At 34.4% G+C, this 8,503-nt stretch overlaps 1 protein-coding gene across 12 annotated transcripts in view; it reads left to right on the top strand.

The window, feature by feature from the left end:
* Positions 1 to 411: 411 nt before the first annotated feature.
* Positions 412 to 8,503, top strand: part of Mical (Molecule interacting with CasL) — a 75,883-nt gene continuing 67,791 nt past the window's right edge. For 5 of the 12 annotated variants that reach the window (XM_076441799.1, XM_076441795.1, XM_076441794.1 and 2 more), the window contains exon 1: positions 414 to 789. The gene's annotated coding sequence lies outside the window, so the exon portion shown is untranslated. The other 7 variants (XR_013010823.1, XM_076441791.1, XM_076441793.1 and 4 more) reach the window with 3 other exon arrangements.

The following is an 8,503-nucleotide window of genomic DNA, read 5'->3' as shown; positions in this document are numbered from 1 at the left end:
TGCGGAAACTGAATAATAGTACAGTAGGAGCTCGATTAACCGGCTTGATCGGGAGACAAATAACAGCCCGAATAAATTAAGGCCCAATGAATAATCGAGACCCGAGGGACATAATTAAAATGTACATAATAAATTGTTTATTTCTGAAAATTGATTTCCCCTCATAATACAATCATATTTAAACGCATATTTGTTAATAATCGGAATCCGGTTGATCGAGATTTTACTGTATTTCGTTTTCATTTACATTTATTTACATTTTTTGTGAAAAATTGTACCCAGCTGAGCCCGGGGACAAGTTTGACGTTGCGTTCGTAAGATGTCGCGACCGGTGCGGAAAAGTGGGGGCATCTGACGGTCGAGCGCGCAAGTATAACCGCGCAGGATGAGCTAAGAGGATTTTCCAGTGCCTGGTGCCTGCTCTGTGCTCGGAAATTGCAGTAGTCGATCGTGGTCGATCGCGCACTCGGCGTTCAGTCGTCGTCGCGGGGTTTAACGTTTGTGGCGTGGTGCAGTCGAAGAGAGGGCCAGTGGAAGTAAGAACACGAGATGCCAATGGTGGGTGGCGATCAGTCGCGCGACGTCCGTCAGATAGAAATGTGAACAGTGACCAATTCGCCGTAATGTGGTGCAGGTCCGTTCGGTATCAGTAATCGTGGCTCCGTAAACCTTGCTAATGTGATCTGTAAAAGGCGAAAGAGGCGACAAAGTGCAGTGACTCGACGTTTGATTGGTGGTACAGGCAGCAGCGCGGCCCTTCGGGTACACAAACACACGGAACACATACACGTACGTATTAAAACATACTTCTATACAAAACGGCCGTACTACAGCTCTTTCTCTCCCTCCCGATTTCCTCTCGATCGTTTTATCCCTTTCCCTCTCTCTCTCTCTCTCTTGCCTTCTCCATTGCTGACGTTTCTTCTGCATTCCTGCAGTAGCTCGCACGTACCCGTGCCTTTTTTCCCTCGTTTTACTCGAGATTTACGACCGCGCAATGTTCCGAACACGTTGTACGGTTTTCCAAGTAGCTGCGACAGTCGAAACTGTCCGCGGCCGGCTTCCTCGTTGGAATTCGATTGCGCGTCAAAAGAGAAGGGAAGATACAAAGACCGGAGCAATTACTGTCCCGTGTATCGCGTTGTTCGAGGCAAGCTAAAACCTGAATCAAGGAATTTCCATGTATCGCCGATCCGTGACTGATTAGTCGGCTCTGAATGGGGGGGCCAGTGATTCGGATCGAAAATTCCGTGTCTCTCTTTGTTTACCTTCGCGAGCGAGTTTTTTTTCAAACTCTGTGACAGAGTTTTTCGATACGCGCAAGTCTGCGCGATGAAATTAGCCGCGAGTACACCGTGGGTGTTCCAGCTCGCGAGAAATTGTATCGGTATCCATCGGAAAATCTCGGAATCGCTTATCTGTCAGCTGACGGTAAGTCGGCCATGTCACGTCCACTCTTCGCGTGTTCCTTCCCGTGTGTATGCCGTGCGTGCATCGATGACAGTTTCAAATTTTTCCTGTCGCAACGCTCGCGCGGTTCTGTGCGTCTAGGATTCGCGAAAGGATTTCTTCCTGGATTCGCCACGCGAGCAAGTAAGTCATTGTCAACTATTTCTTTCGGTCCGTGTCCCGTCGAATCACGTCGGTTCAAGTTGAGACACGCTTCGCGACACACACGGCAATATATTTATTCGAGATACCGGTTGAAATGAAAATATGTATTGGGAGTGCGGAGGGCGCCATTACGTCGACCCGTCTCGCCCCGATGCGAAAGTTTAAAAATAACGCTGGACGATGATTCGGTTAGCTAATTCGATTAAGCAGTCCCGAGTCAAAGAAATAATCATCAAATCCGCTTCGATCTTATATAACGACGTTTATTCATCACCGAGAAAAGGCTTCTGTGTCATGTAAGACGGTTCCCACACCGCTAATTCAATTCCGCCGGGCATCGTTGTTTAACGAATCCGATGGGAAGCGATCGTCGATAGAGGAATGTTGATCGAACGATCTGCATTATTAATTCGCGCCGGCCGACTTCGCCGCCGCCATATTTGTTTTCATGGAAGAGCGTATACATACACCGTGCTCCCAAATACACAGCCATTAGTATTTAAATATTCGTACGACATTTAAAACAGCATAACTTTTTTATATAATTGTACCAAACGTACAATTATATTGTATTTTTTTAAATTTATATTATATTTATTAATTATATGTACAAATTGTATTGTACAATTAATATTGTACGTTTATGTGAAAGATTAGAAAAATCAAATTAAAAAATATAAATTAGTATTGTGATTTATATAAAATTTAAAACTCAGGGAAAATTTCAAATTAAAATAAAAATTAGTATTGTGATTTATATAAAATTAAAAATTGAGGGGAAATTTCAAATTAAAATATGTATATTTATTGTGATTTATATAAAATTAAAAATTGAGGGAAAATTTCAAATTGAAGTATAAATTAGTATTGTGATTTCTATAAAATTTAAAATTGAGCGAAAATTTCAAATTAAAATTAAAGTATAAATTAGTAATTTTATTGCGATTTATATAAAATTAAAATTTGAGGAAAAATTTCAAATTAAAGTATAAATTAGTATATTTATTGTTATTTATATAAAATTTAAAATTCAGGGAAAATTTCAAATTGGAGTAGATATTAGTATTGTGATTTGTATATAATTTAACTAAAGGTTAATTCGTATCTTCAGGATATATTTCTTAAATAAATAAGGAATTCGACAAGATTGGCAGGGCTGCGCGTAAATAAGTAGGGAAAAGAAGGGGGGGGTGGTTAAGAGACGTATCTATCCCAAATACAGCCATTAGTATTTAAATATTCGTACGCTGTTTAAAACAGCATAACTTTTTTATATAATTGTGCCAAACGTACAATTATATTGTATTTTTTTAACTTATATTATATTTATTAATTATATGTACAATTGTGTATTGTACAATTAATATTGTACGTTTATGTGAAAGATTAGAAAAATCTGAGGATGTTGTTATGTTATGATAAAATTATAAACTAATTAATTAATAAAAATTATAAACGTGATATAGCGAAAAAATTGAAAGAGTTCTCGGAAGAGTTTGAACTCCGAGAGGAATTTTTGCGAGGAATTTGCAACGTCGCGCTGCGGGTTGAAAGATAAAACCCGGAACTTGTTTATTTGCTAAACAGAGGAGTTCTTTCACTCGCGACGACGTCCTTCGGGGACAGGCGATACAATACAAATAGATAGAGTGTCTCTGGTCAGTGCGCGTGAGAAACAGCGTATTTTATGTATTCCTGGCAAAAATGGGTGTGTGATAATTTAGAACAGTGAAAACATTGAAAGTATTTGAACATTATGTTATATACATAATGTTAATTAGGTACTTTGTGATTATCCCTTCGACCTCTCGCGCCATCATAATGAAAAGCAAGTTCCAAAATAAATAATGTAATAATAATATGATATAATAATAATTTCTCATGTTTGGCGAAAATGATCGACGGGTTAATCCCAAAGCACCGTTAATTATAATTTCAATTCTGAAAGAAAATGAATTTTTATTTCAAATTAAAATATAAATTAGTATAGTAATTTATATAAAATTAAAAATTCAGGAGAAATTTCAAATTAAAATATAAATTAGTGTAATAAATTTATTGCGATTTATATAAAATTTAAAATTGAGGGAAAACTTTTCAAATTAAAGTATAAATTAGTAAATTTATTGTGATTTATACAAAATTTAAAATTGAGGGAAAACTTCACATTGAAGTAGAAGTTAGTATTGTGATTTATATAAAATTTAAAATTGAGGGAAAACTTCAAATTAATATATAAATTGATAAATTTATTGTGATTTGTACAAAATTTAAAATTGAGGGAAAATTTCACATTAAAGTAGAAATTAGTATTGTGATCTGTATAAAATTTAAAATTGAGAGAAAACTTCAAATTAATATATAAATTGATTTTATTGTGATTTATATAAAATTAAAAATTGAGCAGAAATTTCAAAAATTGAACTATAAATTAGTAAATTTATTGTGATTTATATAAAATTTAAAATTGAGGTAAAATTTTAAATTAAAAAGGTTAATAATTAACTACGGGTTAATTAGTTTCGTTGAGATATATTTCCTAAATAAATAAAGAATGCGACGGGATTGGCAGGGCTGCTCTTAAATAAGTAGGGAAATGGAGGGGGGGGGGGTTAAGAGACGTATCTATCCGGCTGCTCCCTAAAGAGGAGACAGGAGGAGGCGTTTTAAACGCGCGCGCGCGTGGACACCGTGCCGCGAGGCTTGAATTTAGTCGACCACGCGAAAGAGGACAAATTATTCGGATGCTAAGTCAATTCTGATCTCCGACAACTTGCTAACGAACGAGCAAATCGATAGTCATTATTCGATCCTGAACGTTTTAATGCGGGCGCTAATGTTGAAGTATTTGCTTACCGAGGCCGCAGCATTGTAGGTCATCGAATTCGTAATTGCATCAGCTGAAGTCTATGAAAATTATGAAAGAGATCACTATGAATAGAACATGAAAAAGATCGTGTCCCACTTGAAGAAATCTAGGTGATCTAATGCCTTCGAACACCGTAGGACATGTAGGACGTTTCCTTCGCTCTTCACTAGTTGAAGGTCAGAGATTTGCAACTTTCTTCGAAGATGAGTCAAAGAGAATTTGTAATAGAATTTTCCGAGACAAACTAGGTGTTATAAACTCTAGCTATTGAAGAATGAATATATGTGAACAAAAGATAAATATATTAAACATCGAAGGTGAACAAAAATGGTGTTAACAAAATGTGGTTGAACAGACGAAAACGTACAGATTTTATTTTTTAATATTTTCTTATGTTGTATTAAGTTTTGGGAACCACTATTCTGTTTTTTTAATTTTTTAATCAAAACACACATCATTCTTCCATAGAATTCTTGCACATGTTATTATTTCATGATAAATTAGGAATAATATTAAAGTAAAGTAACCTACTAGTCTTATATTAGCCTAACAATAAGCTGTATTAGTTTTTTATTAAATTGTTAACAAATAAAATTAATAAAGAAAATTAAAAATTGAAGTATAAATTACTATTGTGATTTATATAAAATTTAAAAAATTGAGGGAAAATTTCAAATTGAACTATAAATTAGACAATTTATTGTGATTTCTATAAAATTTCAAATCGAGGGGAAATTTAAAATTAAAGTAGTGAATTTATTGTGATTTCTATAAAATTTAAAATTGAAGTATAAATTAGTAAGTAGGAATTAGGGGGAAAGCGATGAAGTTGGGAGCTTGGTCAGGTCGAAAATTACGAGAAAGCAAGTCCCGAAGAAACTGGAACGTGTCCCGGCGACGACAATTGAAGTCGCGATATCCGATTGTTGCGTTGAATTCGTCCTCGGCGGCCTTCGTTCCCGTAGATCGAATTCTCTCCGAGTTTTTCACGCTTTCTACACCTCGGTGAAAAAAAAAACGTTGTTCGATCGGTCCCGTTTTATTCGCGAGTCAAAACCGAAATAATTATACAGACAATAGAAAGTCGCGGGTGAAAACGAAAGTGCTCTCTGAAGATTCGCCGCTGTGAAATCGAAAGAGGAAAGTATCGAAGAGGGAACGACCGGCTCCCGTCAAGATTAGTTTCGAAAATTAATTACGATACTACGTTGTATCACGCCAAACCGCGATCTTAATTCGTGTGGAAGTGAAAGTAAAATATTGAAATTTTTCTCCACGTTACATACCGCGCGGCACGAACACAATCTTGGAGACGGAATTATGTTTACGATCCTCTGTCATCCCTCGCACGGTCGGAGAGGGATGTTTAGTTAGGCGAGCGTCGATACATATTATATTAATCTTTTACTGGGGAGGATTTTTTTTAAATGAGAAGAATATTACAACGCTCTTATATTAGCTTGCTAATTTTCAATTTCCATTTCAACGACACTAGGGCTGTAACTTTTCCGAAGCTTCGAAGACTTCGAAGCTTCGAAGGATTCGAAGGAACGAAGGGAACTTCGAAGTTTCGAAGTTTCGAAGTTTCGAAGTTTCGAAGCTTCGAAGTTTCGAAGTTCCGAAGCTTCGAAGTTCCGAAGCTTCGAAGTCTTCCAAGTGCTCGAAATTTCAAAGTCTTCGAAACGTATGAAGTTGTAACTTATGAGTTCCATACCATGTCACGATTTTTGATAAATAAAAATATTAACTTTCAGTCACCGGTGACTGACACTGAACTTTCCATTTTGATTTTTCGTAATTAAATTAAATTTAAAAGAGTGCATTCTATTAATAAATTTCGGGATCATATCACGAATGTACTTAAAAAATAATACTTTGCAAACAAAATTTTAATGAGTTTTATTAAATTCGGTGAAATCGGATATCGCGGACTAAATGAAAAGAAAGGCAAGACAGGCTTGGCGCTTGACAAAGCTCACGTATTCAGTAGGACTGTAACTTTCCTTCGAAGGTCGAAGATTTCGAAGCTTCGAAGCTTCGAACTTCGAAGCTTCGGAACTACGAAACTTCGAAACTTCGGAACTTCGAAGTTTCTGAAATCGAAGCTTCGAAATCTTCGACCTTCGAAGGAAAGTTATAGCCCTAAACGACACTATTTCTTTTTCAACTTCAATTTTTCAACATCAATATCAACTCTTCAATTGCAACTTCAATTTCAATTTTTCAATTTAAACTTAAATTTCAATTTCCATTTCAACGTCAATTTTTCAATTTCAACTTCAATTTCAACATCAATTTTTTCAACTTCAATTTCGATTTCAACTATAACATTGCAACTTCAATTTCAATTTCTCAATTTAAACTTAAATTTCAACGTCAATTTCTCAATATCAACATCATTTTTTCAATTTCAACTTCAATTTCCATTTCTAGTTCAACGTCAACTATAATTTTTCAATTTCAACGTAAATTTTTCAATTTCAACTTTAATTTCAACGTAAATTTTTCAATATCAACATCATTTTTTCAATTTCAATTTCCATTTCAAGTTCAACTGCAACTATACTTTTTCAATTTCAACTTTAATTTTTCTATATCAACATCATTTTTTCAATTTCAACTTCATTTTTCCAAAACCACGCTTATATTAAAATGCATAAATATTATAACTCTCTTAAATATATAAAAACAAACTTTTTAAAAACTACGCTTATATTAAAATGCACTGAAAAGGAGAAAATAATTTTTTCAGGCATTAGTGACTATAAATAAAAGCGTGTAGCGCCCACAAAGATTACGTCAATATAGTTTAATAAAAAAATTATTTGCTCCTTTTTAGTGCTTTTTAATATAAGCGTGGTTTTGAAAAAATGAAGTTGAAATTGAAAAAATGAAGTTGAAATTAAAATAATGAAGTTGATATTGATGAATTCACGTTGAAAGCAAAGTTGATATTGAAAAATTATAGTTGAAGTTGAAGTTGAAATGGAAATTGAAGTTGATATTGAAAGGTTGAAATCGAAAAATTATAGTTGTAGTTGAAATTGAAAAATTATAGTTGAAGTTGAAATGGAAAAATTGAAATTGAAGAGTTGAAATTGGTTGAAATTGAAATTGAAGAGTTGAAATTGGTTGAAATTGAAATTGAAGAGTTGAAATTGGTTGAAATTGAAAAATTCACGTTAAAATTGAAGTTGAAATGGAAATTGAAGATGAGAAATTGAAAAATTGAAATTGAAGTTGAAATTACAAAAATTGACGTTAAAATGGAAACTGAAGAGTTGAAATTGAAAAATTGAGGTTAAAATTGATGTTGAAAAATTGAAGTTGAAATTGGTGTTGAGAAATGGAAGTTGAAATGGAAAAATTGACGTTGAAATTGAAGTTGAAATTGAAAAATTGAAGTTGAAGTTGAAAAGATTACGTCAATATAATTTAGCGCTCCACGCTTTTATTAATAGTCACTAATGCCTAAAAGAATTATTTTCTACTTTGTGGTGCATTTTAATATAAGAGCGCGGTTTTTAAAACGTTCTTATTACATATTTTGTTAAAGAGTTTCATCGAACGAGAGATGTTATCGATTGATCGGAAATTGTATTGACAAATTACGGCTGATAAGGCGATGCGCAGTTTTCGCTGCTGCCGCGCCTAATCTTGAAAAATAATAGGGTGAGTCAGCTAAGATTAATGCTCGAGGTATGTACATACGCTTCGTTCTCGACGTTGGAAACAGTTTGACGAGCAACAATATTCAGTTCAAAAGGGCAAACGCCACCGGGCGAGAATCTTTTGTTCGTAATTATCAAGCAGACGTAAATAAAAAGACGCCGATGGATTTTTTAATTGCGATCCGCGGATGCACGGCAGTGGAACGTGCAGTGCTCGACGAAATAATAGCACGCTTTATACGTTTACACATTATAGATCTACAAAACAAATCTTTTAAATTTTCATTGTGGGTCCATATAAAAAAGTTTTAAAAAATCCCTTTTCTATGTAACTTTGTAAATTATAATT

Source organism: Lasioglossum baleicum, chromosome 17 (assembly GCF_051020765.1).
Source record: "Lasioglossum baleicum chromosome 17, iyLasBale1, whole genome shotgun sequence".
Classification (NCBI taxonomy): Eukaryota; Metazoa; Arthropoda; class Insecta; order Hymenoptera; family Halictidae; genus Lasioglossum; species Lasioglossum baleicum.
The sequence above is the reverse complement of the archived record's forward strand: the minus strand, read 5'-3'. Positions and strand labels throughout refer to the sequence as shown.